The sequence below is a fragment of the Polypterus senegalus genome, chromosome 3 (assembly GCF_016835505.1).
Source record: "Polypterus senegalus isolate Bchr_013 chromosome 3, ASM1683550v1, whole genome shotgun sequence".
In the NCBI taxonomy this organism is placed as follows: Eukaryota; Metazoa; Chordata; class Cladistia; order Polypteriformes; family Polypteridae; genus Polypterus; species Polypterus senegalus.
The window spans coordinates 130,831,540-130,848,776 of NC_053156.1; the positions used below are offsets into that span (position 1 = coordinate 130,831,540).

At 36.8% G+C, this 17,237-nt stretch overlaps 1 protein-coding gene across 5 annotated transcripts in view; it reads right to left on the reverse strand.

The window, feature by feature from the left end:
• Positions 1-17,237, reverse strand: part of fynb (FYN proto-oncogene, Src family tyrosine kinase b) — a 241,711-nt gene that overhangs the window by 119,717 nt on the left and 104,757 nt on the right. For 4 of the 5 annotated variants that reach the window (XM_039747944.1, XM_039747943.1, XM_039747942.1 and 1 more), the window contains one exon: positions 6,179-6,245. The exons of the other annotated variant lie outside the window; for it this stretch is intronic. The gene's annotated coding sequence lies outside the window, so the exon portion shown is untranslated. The remainder of the gene's footprint in view (positions 1-6,178; positions 6,246-17,237) is intronic. 5 annotated transcript variants of the gene reach the window in all.

A 17,237-nucleotide genomic window follows, 5' to 3' on the forward strand; every position in this document is an offset into this window, starting at 1 on the left:
CTGACTTTGGACTTGATAAAATACAGTGAACCAACAGCAGCAGATGACATGGCTCCCAAAATCATCACGGACTATGAAAACTTCACACTGGACTTCAAGCAACTTGGATTTTGTGCATCTCCACTCTTCCTCCAGACACTGGGACCTGATGTCCAAATGAAATGCAAAATTTACTTTCATCTAGAAAGAGGACTTTGGACCACTGAGCAACAGTCCAGTCCGTTTTCACCTTAGCCCAGGTTAAGACAATTCTGATATTGTCTCTGGTCCAGGAGTGGCTTGACATAAGGAATGCAAGAGTTGTAGCCCATGTCCCGGATATGTCTCTGTGTGGTGGCTCTTGAAGCACCGACTCCAGCTGCAGTCCACTCCTTGTGAATCTCCCTCAAATTCTTGAATGGGCTATGTTTCACAATTCTCTCAAGGTTGCGGTTATCCCCGTTTCTTGTGCACCTTTCTCTGCCACATTTTTTCCTTCCACTTGACTTTCTATTAATATGCTTGGATACAGCACTCTGTGGACAGCCATCTTCTTTACCAATGAGTCACCATTCTTCCCCATGATTCTGTAGCCTACTGAACCAGACTGAGAGACCATTTAAAGGCTCACAACACCTTTGCAGGTGTTTTGGGTTAATTAGCTGAGTCTACAATATTGAACTTTTTCACAATATTTTAATTTTCAGAGATACTGAATTTTGAGTTTTCATTACCTGTAGCCCATAATCAGCAAAATGAATAGAAATAAATTCTTGAAATGTACCATTCTGTGTCTAACGAGTCTATATAAGAGTTTCACTTTTTGAATTGAATTACTGAAATAAATTAACTTTATCATGATATTCTAATTTATTGAGTTGCACCTGTATATGCATTTATAGAAATAAAAGAATAACACAGAGTGATGATCATTATTAACAAAATGTTAATAAAGATTGTTCTTAACCATTTAATCATTACTGTGCCACTTGTAAAAATTAATCTTTTTGCTGTAAGGAACGAATATCCATCAACCTCTGTCACAGGTGAAACATCATTTTTTTCTCCAAACATTACTGAAATTTCTTTTTAAGGTATTAGATATGCAAACTGTTTTTCCAAAGAAAATGCAAAATAAGATTAACTTTTTAAAAACATTAACTACATCGATCCATTTCCACAATTAACTTCCCACCCATTTATACAGATACTATTTATTTCACTAATATAGTAGTATGAAATAGTGTAACAATCTGTAATGTCAGATTGAAACAGTTTGCTCACCTACTGTAATTGTACAAAAATATAAATGTAGCTTTCTTCTGAAGACAGACTGTTTCTACAACATTCTAAAACATTTTAGGCTAATTAGACACTGTAAACAGTCCTGCTGTGAAAGAATGCGGGATATTTGTGGTATTTAACTGGTACTCTGATGGGGACTGGTTCCTGTTTTGTGACCACTGCTATACAACTTTACCAGTTTGAGGAAGGCCAGGTGATTATACACTAGAGTAGCGTTTCTCAACATTTTTGCCCTTGCGGAACCCTTGAAATAATATTCATGTTAGTGCTATACTTAATTGTCTATTTGCAATTTTCAAAAGAAGAAGATAAATCAAAGTAAAGTCATATAAACAAATATAAGTGCCAAAAAATGTTATTCTTGAAACATATATGGTTAATAAAATGTACTTTTCTAGTATGAAACCTGTGCCACATTTTCAAGGTTATAAATTTCTATAAAATAAAAAAATAAATAAAACAGACTAGTAAAACTAAAGCAGGCTGTGTTTTTAAAGTGCACTAGCTGTTTGAACAAAATGTATTCAAACAGAAATTCAATATACTCAAAACACTTGTTCGAACAATGAAATTTAAAAATATCGTGTGCATGACGTGATGTATGTCTAACTGCGTCTGACTTGGTCAACATATCCTCAAAGTAACAAGTTAATAACTTTGAGATAATTATTGTTAATAGTTCAATCATTTTCATACATTAATGTAAAAATTATTACTATAGAATAGCTAGAAAAATACCGAAAAACCACGGTCGGATAATACACTTTTGGGCTTATGTTCAGAGAGTAAAGAATTTATCATTTTAAGTTTCGTATATTCTCTAAGCGCAACACCTTGAAGATTTGGATTTGGTGTATGAAAATTGTGTTTGAATGCCTGCTCAAGCACCTTTAAAACACATGCTTATTAGCTCAAACTATATTTAAAAACTCCATTTTTCAAGAATATTCAAACTGCTGTTTGCTTTTATTTAGGCTGTGTTTTGAAATTACTCAAACAATAGAATTACATTGGAAAACAGGGAGAGAGGGAAAACATACAAACTTTTCATATTAATGAGTGAATACATACCTGCACACTAGTAACACATAGGATTGATAAGAGACTGACTTAACTTCTCACATTTCTTGCATGCACCAGTTTGCACTAGCCAGCACCAGTTACTCATAAGCGACACTAGCACTAGTTGCTGTACATCCTAGTGGCTGTTAATACAACTAACACAAACTCGAATTTATTCCTTTTAGAGAAATATTTTTTTCTTCCACTGTTCAACTTTATTTATTTGCCATTGCTATTCATTACCATTACTCATGGAACCACTACCAATGTCTCGTAGAACCCTGAGTGAGAAAAGCTGCACTAGAGGTTAGCAGTGGTTGTCTTTTCAAAGAAATGGAATGGGTAAAGGCTACCTTGGACAGCAAAAACCCAAAAGAAATTTGACACCAAGCCGCCTAGAAACCACTTGATGAGGGATCAATAAGGAAGGTAACACTGGAGGTAACTACCTTTCATTATTTCCCTTTTAATATGGAGGAGAAAAATCCCCGCTGGAGAATGACAATTTCCGCCACGTCGCTACAGGTCCTGCCCCTTTTTCATTCCTTTTCCATAGACTCCAAGATGCAATGTGATGAGAAGTCAGCATTCATTATAGGTGCAGACCTGAACCTCACGAGAACTATCTTCATCTCAAAGGCCCTTTATGCCTACTAGGACTGAGTGTCCTACACTATTCAAGCTTTATTTTGTGAAATGGCTTGAAAAAATCACCATCAAATGGGTACCATGCTGGAAACCCAACATTTATGATTAATACCTCATGCATACTTCTTAATTTTGCCGATTTTTTTCAGTAACCATGTCACAAAAGTAATTCTGCAGCATACCAGTAAAATTAATTATATCTGATAACAACATTTATGTAACTACGAAGAAGCACAGTGCATTTATAGAAAATGTGACATTCTATATATTTTCTGCACATAGACTTGTGAACATTAGTTTATTTTCCCACAGTAAAACACACAACAAAGGAAATTCATCTAACTGTTTCCTAACAACTGCACCTTCCTGTTCGTAATAGATGAGACTAAGCACACCCATGCTTCGACTGCTTTTGAAGAATGTACCCAGTTTTACCTTTGTCTCTGAGAAATCTGAGTTTTGCAATCGTCATGACTTCCATCACAATTGGCAAAGTGCTACCAGACTAGTCAAAACACATCACACAAAGTATGAGAAAGGAAGTAATTCCAACAATTTCTTTTTCCATTAGAAACTTTCCATTAAGCACAAAATAAGTGGCAGACTCACTTGAAATTAGTACATGAAAACACATTAACCTACAGCACTAATATTTGTTAATGCTCAAAAAAACAGGGAAAACACAGTATACCAGGGTTAACACATGTCTGAGAAAAATGCATAGTTGTCAATCAGGAAAGAATAAAAGTTATAAACAGAGAAGAATGGTGCTGGAGTGGTGCACAGCATGACAAGCCACCGTATTAGAGACAAGTGCAGAATCTGGTTGGGATTGCCTGGAGAAACTAGGGTTATTGTTTAGCATGTTTTTGATTTGTGCCTTGTATTCTATCTGATGTCATTCTTCACTCCATGTGCCTTTTTTAAGAAAGGAACAACAATTTTTATTTGTTTTTGGCCTCTTTGTTAATACTGGTAATAAGGGCTACCCACAAGGACTTCCCTCTATCACACTACAGGGAGTGCAGAATTATTAGGCAAGTTGTATTTTTGAGGATTAATTTTAATATGGAACAAACACAGTGCTATCAGTCAATCCAAAATGTTAATAAACCTGAAACCTGAATGTTTCACAACGGAAATGTGAGTGTGAACATCATCAGGGGAATACATATGTGCGCACAATTATTAGGCAACTATTAGTGTGCAGATTTATTATGCAACTAATTTCTTTCCCATCTCACTTGTTTATTTTCATCTGTTATAGTGAGAATAATAAACAAACACCTCAAAATTTACAAATAAACATCTCTGACATTTCAAAAAAATAAATCAATCAATCAATGACCAATATAGCCACCCTTCTTTCCAATAACAGTCATAAGCCTTTCCATTCATGGAGTCTGTCAGTTTCTTGATCTGTTGACGATCAGCTTTTTGTGGAGCAGTGACTACAGCCTCCCAGACACTCTTCAGAGAGGTGTATTGTTTTTCTCCCCCGTAAATCTAGCGTTTAAGAAGTGCCCACAAGTTCTCGATAGGGTTTAGGTCAGATGAGGAAGGGGGGTCATGTCATTATTCCTTCATCTTTAAGGCCTTTACTGGCTGGCCACGCAGTGGAGAACTTCGATGCAAGTGATGGAGCATTGGCCTGCATAAAAATCATGGTCTTTTTCCTGTATCACTGTTTGAAGAAAGTGTCTTCGAAAAACTGGCAGTAGGTTTGGGAGTTGATTTTGAGTTCATCTTCAATGCAAAAAGGTCCACTAGCTCATCTTTAAAAATACCAGCTCATACCAGTACCCCACCTCCACGTTGGAGTGGAGCTCTGTGCCCATTACTGATCCACAGGTCCATCCATCTGGTCCATCAAGAGTCATTCTCATCTCATCGGTCCATAAAACCTTTGAAAAAAATCTGTCTTCAGATATTTCTTGGCCCAGTTTTGACGTTTCAACTTGTGTTTCTTGTTCAGTGGTGGTTGGGTTTCAGCCCTCCTTACCTTGGCCATGTCTTTGAGCACTGAACACCTTGTACTTCTGGGCACTCCAGGTAGGTTGCAGCTCTGGAATATGAAAGTACTGGAGGATAATGGGTTCCTGGTAGCTTCACGTTTGATTCTTCTCAAATCTTTGGCAGCTAATTTGCGTCTTTTGTTCTCAACACGTTTCTTGAGACCCTGTTGACTATTTGCAAAAAAATGTTTGATGGTTCTGTCATCACACACCAATATCTTAGCAATTCCAAAAGTGCTGCATCCCTCTGAAAGACTTTTTACAATTTTTGACTTTTCAGAGTCAGTTAAATCTCTTTTTTGGCCCATTTTGCCTGAGGAAAACTAGCTGCCTAATAATTCTGCACACCTTGATATAGGGTGTTGATCTCCTTAGGCCACACCCTCCCTCATTACACAAATACACATCACCTGACGTGCTTAAATCCAATAAGCATTCAAGTTAATACAGCTTGGACTTGGAATATACGCATTAAAAATGATGATATGGTCAAAATACTCACTTGCCTAATAATTGTGCACACAATGTAGATAAAAATGTTAAAAGATGAAAACTTTGGACAATTTACGGCTACAATTTATAAGGACACGGCTGCAGATGATTATTTAAAATAATGTCCTGCAGAGAACCCAACAATAAAATTATAGAAATGTTAAAAAGTCAGTAAATGATTACAACAGGATATTTGTATTTGATTCTACTAGAAACTGATCACACTTTGAAATCCGTTATTTTGGACACTGGACGCTAACACAATGAAAATTAGAGAGAGATCACTCTGGGCAGGAAGACCAGACAGCTGTAACATAACAAACATTGTAAAATTATTAAGTCGGTCAAATGACAAATCCAGTAGCCAGATTAGCTGAAAATAAACATACAAGTATAACAGGGAAACATTGCTGGGCATAGTATATAAATACTGCAGAGTGAGCATCTGATTTGAGACATTTTTCTTCTGTCAGCTCTGTAGTAAACACATTAAAATGTGTTCAGTGTTCTAGATTTTTTTATTCAAAAGTATTTTTTTTTTTTTTTTTACATAGTGCTGATGTACATTCAATTTACAGTAGGGGGTTTACAAAGATAAGAGTACAAGTATAAGAGTATTCAGTTTGTACTATTTCGTTGTGTGGTACATGAAAAATAATTAAACCACTTCCACTTACTTCAAGTTTCAATGTATCAGGATCTTATTTGCTCCACATTGCTTTGTACACGACTCAAGCAGAAGCCCTGTACAGAGAAACAAATTTAATTATTTATTAGACATTGAATAAAATATGAACATCAACCACGCACTTGCATCTGCAATTAAAGTAGGGATCACTCAATTATACTCGGGCACAAACTGTCATTTTGGCTCTGATGTTGTCAAGAACACTAAGGGATATATATTCCATCTTTGGTTTACTGAAGTTGCAAAGCTGTTCAGTCAGTCCTGATAAGATAATATTACTGAGACTGGCAGAAGGTCTGTTCTACTCTCTTGCAGATTTGCCATGCTCAGATTAAACAGAACATGGGTAGCTTGATTCTTTTTCAAAATACAGGCCTGCTTCTTAGTTATTACAGACTGCCAGTCTTTTTTTTTTTTTTTACTATAAGAGATACACACTCTTAGAAAACTGGGCAAACTTCTTTGTAAGAAGATCTAAATTATATGTTTGCCTATATACAGTAATGTTTGGATGCTCAAAGGGAAGTAATTGCTGCAAAAATATATTTAGTTTTTTTTTGTCGGATTCAAACCCAAATTACAGTGATACATTCAAGTCAAACTGTTAATTTGATTTGTATTTGGATTTTTGTTTGCTTAAAGAAAGGAATTTTTTGCTTTATATCATTTTAACTGAAAACTTCCTAGTTTTATTTGTGTTAACAATAGGTGGCATGGTGCAACAGTTGTTAGAGGTGTTGCACCACAAAGTGCCAGGGTCACTTGGAGTTAATATCCCCATAATTTTCTGTGTGGTATTTGCATGTTCTCTCCATGACTGCATGAGATTTTCTTTGAGCATTTTGGTTTTCTTCTCACATCCAAAATATTATAGAAGTAAAATTAACAATTTAATATTGTCCAAATTTAGGTGAGTGAATGTTGGATGGAATGACATTCCATCCAGGGTTGTTTCCAACTTTGCACCTGGTGCTACTAACATAGGCTAGAGCTCCAATAACCAAAAAATATATATAGCACATTTGATTATGGGTCAAAGAGGTTATTATAAGTTGATACAGTTTATAATTTGAGAAATATATATAGTGTAGCTTTTTCAGTTGATAACGTTACTGTCTAAGCATAGAAAATCATGTGACGGCTGCGTCAACACATGAATACTAAAACTGCTGCAGGCAACACTACGCTATGAAAAAAACAAAAATAATAAAGCAAAAGAAAGAAATTCTATCCTATAGTTTGAATATATGTACTTATTTTTAATATGAGTATTCAAACCTTAATTTTGGTATAATTTGACAGCCCTCCTTCTTATATTAAGTGAACAGCTTAGCTTGTCTTAGCAATAAACAAAATTTCTAAATTCACAATATACACCAAATATTTTTGCAAAAGGAGTTGCTAAGGAAAGATTGACTTAAGCTTCAAAGCTCCATAATGGCAAAAATAACTATTGTTAAGGGGATTTGAAGTTTTCCAAAGATTCTGATCAAGGATTAAGGCACATCTGAATTCAAATTGTTTTACTATTGAAACCATATGCAGATGGCAAAATGTGAAACTTTATATTGTTAATACTATTTGTGGTATAAAAACTCTTCCAGGGAATCTGGGAGATATTTAAAAACTATCATCAACATTAAAATATAAACATGCATTTTCATCAATTAAATATTTTTTTAGAAAATTAAACAATGATCAAGAAAACACCTTTTAAAAACCAGTTAAATACTTATAAAAGAAAAACTGGTTTCCAAGTTAATGAAAGTTCGTGATTGTTGTTCTAAAGGACATCATTAAACAGAACAAAACAGTAAATGCCCATAAACAGTCTACTATAAGATTTAACTCTACAACAAATGAGAATGGGTATTGGATACAAACAACTACAGGATCATAAGCTGTATGAAAGAAGTACACATTTACCAAAGAATGATACAATAATGTGATAAAAGATTTATAATCTTCCAGATTAAATCAAAATGCACCCACTGAGGAAGCTCTACTTCTGCTATAAAATAAAGGGGGGGATAACCTTTTCACAGTTTAGTCTAGCTGAACAGCAATGTACAGGGTGTGCACAAAGTCCGTATACCCCTATCTTTTGGAGGATTTTGAAAGCTAAAGGTTACCTCCAAGGAATCCAAAATATCTGTATGGGTTCCTCCATGATCTCTGCATAGCCGAATGCACCGCAAGGTTCTCCAGCTCATGTTCTGCAACATTTTACAAGGTGACTTTCTGGAACGCTGCGCGAACCGCATGTTTCAGATGATCACGTGTGGTGGGGTATGCTCAATTTCTTCAAAGAAATGCGGATTTTCTTTTCCCCAGAAAAAAACCACGTTTCGATTGCGGGAGCTACGATAAATCGCGCACTCGTCAGAGAACATAACCTTTTCCTTCTCAGCATTTGTTGGAAATTGGTGCAGAATCAGATCACAAGCTTCCTGATGTTTGGCCAAGTCGGCATCTGATAACTCGTTGAAGTGCAATGGACGCCAACATTTCATTTACAAGTCCTGTTTGATGTGTTTTCGCATTGTCGATTCCGCTATTCCCAACGCAGCAGCACGTTTACAAAAGATTTCATTGGGGATCGTTGGACAGACTCTGCCACATCTGCACACATTTCGTGCCTTGTGGATGGTCTTCCACTTCGCGGCGCATCTCGGATGCTGCCCGTTGCAAAAGCCTTCTTCTCCCACTGCAACAACGTCCTCTTTGTCGGCGATGCCTTCCCAAAACGCACAACAAAGTAATCCATGACATTTTTGATCGATTTCCCAGTAACAGGCCGCTCATGAACCCACACAGTGGCCACCAAACGCTCCTCAATCGTGAAAACACTTGTGTCACCCTTCACTTCGTCTTGGAAAGTCCGCCACGTTGTTGCAATTTCTTGAGCGGCAGCAGGTGGTAGCACCACACAGGATGTCGGAAACACACCTCGAAATACCGGGAAGACTTGGGCTGATGTCCACAGGAACCAAATTGTCATGGTTATTCCTGTAAATGCTCCTAAAGATAGGGGTATACGGACTTTGTGCGCACCCTGTATACACACAATGGAATCGGTTGTGTAACAAACACATATGAAAAAACTATCCTTGCCAAAATTAAATGCAATCCAACATGTAAAATAATGTACAGTACACTGGTATGTCGATTGAAACTGTCCACATTACTGCCTAGAGAGAGAAGATATATCATCCTTGTGTTTATTAACTTAGCAACAGAAATTATCCTCCCTGTTACCAAAACTTTAATGATGAATCATTACGATCTTAGAATGCTGAGGACTTTCAGAACTTTGGAAGGAAAAAACTTATTATCGGAATGTTCCATTTGTGGACACAACAAGCTAGGCCTGCTCTATCAAAATGTTAATACCTTTACATGTAAACCTGTGGTATACTGAGCAGATCTGACTACATTTTACTCCAACCTACAAGCATTTTATCAAATGGCAGAAGCTCTCTTATCATTCTAGCCACAAGTTTGAGTGTCTTTGGCAGGTTGGGTTTGATTCAATTTTGATGCTTTTCTTGAGCTTCTATAAAGTTTTACTATCCCCTTGGGGACAAATAAAGTATCTATCTATCTATATTAAGCATGTACTTGGCATTATTTTTTGTGCCATAATAAAAAATAAATCAATCAAATGATAAACCGATTTTCCATATTGCCACCAATGGAGAAGACTGATCACATGTTAATTGTGCCAAAACCAAATATGATCAAAAAACCAAGCAGCATCTAAAGGTTGTGCAAGGGGTGTAAACAGAAGAGGTAAAAGGCCTTCCAAACAAAACTTTTATGTTCTCAATCAACATGGAGATACATGATCTAAAATATTATAATGAGCAGTAAGATGAGAGAGAGAGAGAGAGAGACATCATACAGCACAACGTTGCTTGAACCCTCAGACAAACAAGTATACTTATTGTTTAATCTGAAAAAACTACATTTTTCCACCTTCCCGAGGGATCTTCCCATGGAGGATCTCTTCAACTGCTGCCACTGGAAATGTCAAATTTGTGTGCTATTTAAATCACCTGCACCACAGGGTGCCCAGACTCTGGGTAGTGCTTGTAGAGCTTTTGCAGTCAATCAGGTAGCTAGCCATGCCTATTTAATAAGTGCTCTTGTCAGCAGGCTGCTACAATAGCATATCTAACCCTGTTCTACATTATTTGCTCTTGATAAAGTGTGACAACTGATTCCACTGGTAGATAGGCCAGTGGTAGAGCTTTCATTTACTTTTGCTCTAAAGCATATGCAACTTGTCTAAGTAACTCAGCAACATCAGATGTGGCCATTTTATTCTTTCATCATCAACATCTGTCAAATGCTCAACAGAGTGCAGATTAAAATGGAAAAAATGAGATACCAATATAATATTTGTCTGTCACAAGTGGAGACGATAAAAAAAAAAACAAACAAAAAAAAGCACTAAATGTTTTCCGATATTCGGTATTTGGACAGTTAAAACAGGCAACTATCCACATTTTGATATTAATATGCTCCAGGCAGACATTCAGTGAAACATAATGGGTTAGTTTTACTTTTAGTATAAGGTACATTTCAGTATGGATATGAATTAAAATAGTTTTAATTCTGACACAAAAGCTTTTCAATACATATTGTGTGTGGCATTTGAAAGAAATGACTCATTTTGTTTAGTCACAGAGGAATTCCATATACAAATGTATAATGTAATGTACTGTATTATGTTTGTGGTAATACAATAACAATGCCAAGGTGTTTTTTTTTTTTTGTTTTTTTTTGCAACAATGATCATATTTTAGTAAATAAAATGCAACATCCAACATAGTCATTTAATGAAATGTTCACAAAATAAAATGAGATGAGAGTGAATATATCCTATTTTTATGGTGAAGTTATATTCTGAAGGAAGACAAAATAACCATCCATCCATCTTCCCAATCTACTAAAAGAGTAAGATAAAAAATAACTGTCAACTAGAAGGAATATTAAATTATGAATCAGATGAGTGATGACTGGAACAGTTTGATTTAATTATTTACACAAACATCACAGAATTACCACTTTAAAAACCAAGTATTACTAAATAAACTGTTAGGCAACTTGACACTATAATTTGTTACAAAAAGAAACAAATAACTGAATTAGAAAACCAAGTTTAAAATACAGTGTAGCTAGTCATTTAAGAGGATTAAAAAATGAAATTTCATTTTGTTGGTTTTATATATATAGCTTTAATGTCACAATGATAATATAATAATAATTCAATATGTAAACCACAAACTGTGTATCATTTTTTTTTCTTGAGGTGGGATGTGGTGAAACTATCCCATTTTGTATAAATACCAACTATACACTCACTGTGCAGGCTCTAAAATTAAAGCAACAGAAAAATCGAAAACGAGGTGGTATTGTTCACACATAATATGAGACGAGATAGGATTAATTCATACAAAATAGTTTATTTTAAAAATACAATTATGAAGAAATTATGATTCCTTCAGTTAAACAACAGAGTCAGATTTTAGTGGAGTTGGAATTGTTGGAGTTGGTGGCAGGACTCCAACTTATTACTCAATAAACAAATGAACAAATCAGTGAGGTAACAGTCTAATTTTTCAATTAACTGAACACCACCACATGACTCAAATCACTTTGGTGAACACTGGAATGCCGCTCTCAAGACTGAATAAACTGGTGACAAAAATATGAGTTTTTTGCATTACAAGAGATGAGAGTTTACTGAACAATAATGACATGTAAACTGCTCAAAAATTAAAGGAAAACTTTGAAAACACATCAGATCTCAATGGTAAAAAAAAAAACCTGCTGAATATCTATCTATATCGACTGGGTAATGTGTTAGGAATGATAGGATACTACATTGTCTGATGGAAGTGAAAATTGTCAACCTACAGAGGGCTGAATTCAAAGACACCCCAAAAATCAAAGTGAAAAAATGATGTGGCGGGCTAGTCCATTTTGCCGAAATTTTATTGCAGCAACTCAAAATAGTAAATAAAGTAGTCTTTATGGCCCCCACGTGCTTGTATGCATGCCTGACAACGTGCTCAAAGAGATGAGAGATGGTGTCCTGGGGGATCTTCTCCCAAATCTGGACCAGGGAATCACTGAACAACTGGAAATTCGGAGGTGCAACCTGCAGGCATCAGATGGACCGAAACATAATGTCCCAGAGGTGTTCCATTAGATTTAGGTCAGACGAGCATGGGGGCCAGTCAATGGTATCAATTCCTTCATCCTCCAGGAACTGCCTGCACACACTCACCACATGAGGCCGGGCATTGTCGTGCACCAGGAAGAACTCGCGACCCACTGCACCAGCATAGGGTCTGAAATTGGTTCAAGGATTTCATCCCGATACCTAATGGCAATCAAGGTGTCGTTGTCTAGCCTGCAGAGGTCGGCGCATCCCTCCATGGATATGCCTCCCCAGACCATAACTAACCCACCACCAAACCAGTCATGCTAAACCATGGGTTCCCAACCTTTTTTGGGTCAGAGCCCGCTTTTTCAAAGAGTGATTTGATAGCGCCCCCCTTGGGTGAACTATACTATATATTGAAAAACCAAGGCCAGATTTTTACAATTATTTTTTAGAAGATATTTACAATATTGGTGTATTGCTCAAAGTATGATTAAAAATATATAAAGTGCATCCAGAAAGTATTCACAGCGCATCACTTTTTCCACATTTTGTTATGTTACAGCCTTATTCCAAAATGGATTAAATTCATTTGTTCCTCAGAATTCTACACACAACACCCATAATGACAACGTGAAAAAAGTTTGAGATTTTTGCAAATTTATTAAAAATAAAAAAACCGAGAAAGCACATGTACATAAGTATTCACAGCCTTTGCCATGAAGCTCAAAATTGAGCTCAGGTGCATCCTGTTTCCCCTTATCATCCTTGAGATGTTTCTGCAGCTTAATTGGGGTCCACCTGTGGTAAATTCAGTTGATTAATCCATTTTGGGATAAGGTTGTAACATAACAAAATGTGGAAAAAGTGATGCGCTGCGAATACTTTCCGGATGCACTGTATATTATTACAAAAATAAATATAATATTTAGTGAGAGGGCTGAGCTTGGTGTGAGAACACTGATTTTTCAATGTTTGGTGCCATTTTTGTCTTCAGTAATCTTAAATTGCTGCAATCCACTATTGTACTATTGACAAATTTTTTTTCTTTGTTAATAAATTGTTGACCATGCTAAATCCTCTTTCAGCTAAATAAGATGATGGAAGACTTGTAGATTGCCTAATTCATGCTGCCATCAGGGAAAAGTAGTGTTTCTTCCCAATGAGGAGGCGTATCCGCGAGAAGTAAAAGATTTGTTGTTTGGTGAAAGTGAAATCCACATACGGGAGCAGCAGAGACAAGAAGTATCTTGCGTGTTGCGCAGGCAGGGGATTGGTGAGTGAAGCGAGCAGGATTTAGTTTTTAATAATTAGGTCTACGTAAGTTTTCCTTTGAATGTGATCTGTAGGCACTGCACTGTAATTTTAGGCTTGCACTTGCTCTGAAGGAATTCCGAAACGATTAATTTGGTATTGATAAAAAATACGGATGGATCTTTCTTAATGAACATTTAGAATAACTGGTTGAAACATGCGTTCGATGATTTTTAGTATTAATAGAACTTTTCAGTGAGTTCTTGCAAGTATTACCCAAGGGGTAGGCGGCTAATCCTCAATGCCCCTTTAATATGTCTTGGACCAGAAATGCCCCCTTAGATGTCTTCAGCGCCCACCGGTGGGCGGTTACACCCTCGTTGGGAACCTTAGCGCTAAACAATATTACAGGCAGCATAATTCTCCACGGCTTCCCCAGACCCTTTCACGTCTGTCACATGTGCTCAGGGTGAACCTGCTCTCATCTGTGAAAAGCACAGGGTGCCAGTGGTGGACCTGCCAATTCTGGCATTCTATTGCAAATGCCAATTGAGCTCCATGGTGCCAGGCAGTGAGCACAGGGCCCACTAGATGATGTTGGGTCCTCAGGCCACCCTCATGAAGTCTGTTTATGATTGTTTGGTCAGAGACATTCATACCAGTGGCCTGCTGGAGTTCATTTTGTAGGGCTCTGGAACTGCTCATCCTGTTCCTCCTTGCCCAAAGGAGTGATGGTTTAAGGACCTTATACGTCCTTGTCCAGCTCTCCTAGAGTAACTGCTTGTCTCCTGGAATCTCCTCCATGCCCTTGAGACTGTGCTGGGAGACACAGCAAACCTTCCGGCAATGGCACGTATTGATGTGCCATCCTGGAGAAGTTGGACTACCTGTGCAACCTCTGTAGGGTCCAGGTATCACCTCATGCTACCAGTAGTGACACTGACCATAGCCAAATGCACAAACTAGTGAAAAAACAGTGAGAAGAGATGAGGAGGGAAAAATGTCAGTGGCCCCTACCTGTTAAACCATTCCTGTTTTGGGGGTTGTCTCATTGTATTAACACCAAAGCAGCTGAAACTGATTAATAACCCCCTCTGCTTCTTAACTGGCCAGATCAATAACCCAGAAGTTTCACTGACTTGATGCTATACTCTGATTAAAAAGTGTTCCTTAATTTTTTGAGCGGTATAGTTACAACCACCAGTTTTTAGAATGAAATTACTTCTCTGACTCATCCGGCTAAGGTGGCTGCAGCTCACTTTTCCAGTGAAGAAGAGGACATGGTACCCTGTCATGAATTAGGTGTGACTTACATCTAAGATGAATGCCATATTTGACAATGCTCAAATCCCACTCCAGAGATCTGGTTTAGTTTCATGTTGTTAGTATCACTATGTTAACTCGGTGTACTGCATTTTTAACTGTATAAAAGAAGCTGACTTTGAACAGAACTCTTCCTTGGTTTGCAGTCTCCTCATTCCCAGAAAAAAGATAAATGGACACATGGTTACTATATCTTTTCTTGTTAATGGCAATTTTTCACAATTGGCCAATTTCAGAATATAGTAACGTATGTAGAAAAATTATTTGGAATGCATTGCTACACTTAAAGAACTAAATTAACAATGTCTGTGTGCTACTACACTAGCAAATTGATTGACAATTCTTTTGACCAGCCACTAATCTTGTCATAATTATTTTAAGTTTTAACGGGGAATATGGAGTTAACATGAAATGCGACTACATTCAATAAAAATTTATTCTGAGATTTCATAGTGAAATATCAATTTTCTTTAATTATATAACTTGAAAAATAGACTCTCTCTCGATATAAAACTTATCCATCCATCCATTACTTTTCCAAACTTTCTTTTCCAGTAAGGAATCCTGGGGATGCTGGAGCATATCTCAAAAAGCATCAGGTGTCAGCCAATCACAAGGTGAACCTGCATGCATGCATACTTACTTACACACACACATCAAGGGCCAGCTTAGAAAGACCAGTTCACCTAACCTGTGTGAGGAAACCAGAGTACCCGGAGGAAACCCATGTGGATCTATATAATTTATTTTACTCTAAGTTAGAAAATATCACATTTTCTCTGTGAGGAAGAGAACAAACCTTTCTTTAGAAGATGGAAAGATTTCTTTCATGCAGTGATAGAATAAGTAAAACTGGCTCCTGTTAAGCTTTTTGTTGTCTCAACATAAACAAGGAACTACTGTTGGGATCTTTACTTACAAAACTCTCTAAACTTAGTAGGCCAGGAGTACCAGTAGTGATTCAATATGGAACACAAATGCATGGAAGTAGTACTGACTGAAGTCTTTATTCTTTGCATAATTTACGTTATATGATTTATAAAATTATTACATAAAAAGTTACACAAAAATTAGTTGTATAACTGAACATCCTTTTAATAAACAGAATGGAACAAATCCTGAATATAATGTCATGCATCACATTACTTTTATTACTACTATTCTTCCAGTTCACATAAAATATTTGTCCGGTTTAAAAGTCTATAATGTGCAGCATTTATGTGAGAAAATGTCAAGCACAATTTTAAGCAGAAAAGCAAGGCTTTCATAGCACCTGTGGAAAAAGAGTGAGATAAAGTTTAGAAACTTCAGCTATTAATATTGTTAATCCTGTACTGCATACTGTAAATGGATCTACAGTGCATTTAGATTTCTGAATGTGCTTAAAATCTAAACTGAAGCAAATGACAATATTCCAGCCAGAAATTCAAACAGAATCCTATTAAAATTCGATTCGTCCAATCAACTATTCCACTTTCTGAATATTTCTCAAACAATACCTTCTTTAGAATATGTATACTAAACACTGAGCAAAAGACAGTTACTAATGTGGAGAGGTTATTCCTAGTGATGGGACGCTCGATACTCAGGTTTCGACACTGTGTCGAGCTTTCGAAGCGCTGGAGATCGAAGCACCGCTTCGAGGCTTGCTTCAAATGCGCCCGTCACGTGATTTTGAGCACGCTAGCGTAATGACGTCATTATATCCGCGCAGTCAGCAGTCGATTTGGTCAGTAACTAGTCTGCTGAAGTGCTTTGGCTCAAAGCGTAAAAGCGGTTGTCTGTGCTATATTGATAAAATACGCTAACCTGAGTTCAAATCCTAGTTGGGGCTCGCATATGTTGAAATAAGGATTTTGTATAAAACAGTTAAGTAGTACTTGTTTGAAAGTTAACAAATATATTTTGGAGACATTATGAACGATTTACATGGGGCACCTTTTTCCTCGGTGTGGAATTGTGTCCACCAAGAATCTGTAACAAATCGATGAGCATATTTTGCGTAAGGTAGCACGTATTGTAACAATCCAGAATCTATTCTACCCCATGTCGATCATATCACAGAGGCTAAGAAATGCTTCACTAAAGCCGACGTGGTCATTACACCAGTATATGCGCAAGACATTCCTCATTAAACGTTTTTACTATTCAGTGATTCCCAGATCTGTTGCTGATTTGTATTATTGATTTCCAAAAAGCAATGTGAGTAAAAGCGTGTTCTGCATAACTAATCACAACTGTCTTTAAAACAGAATCAGCGCCATCAACAGTGTCTTCTGCAATTTTAGGAAAGCCT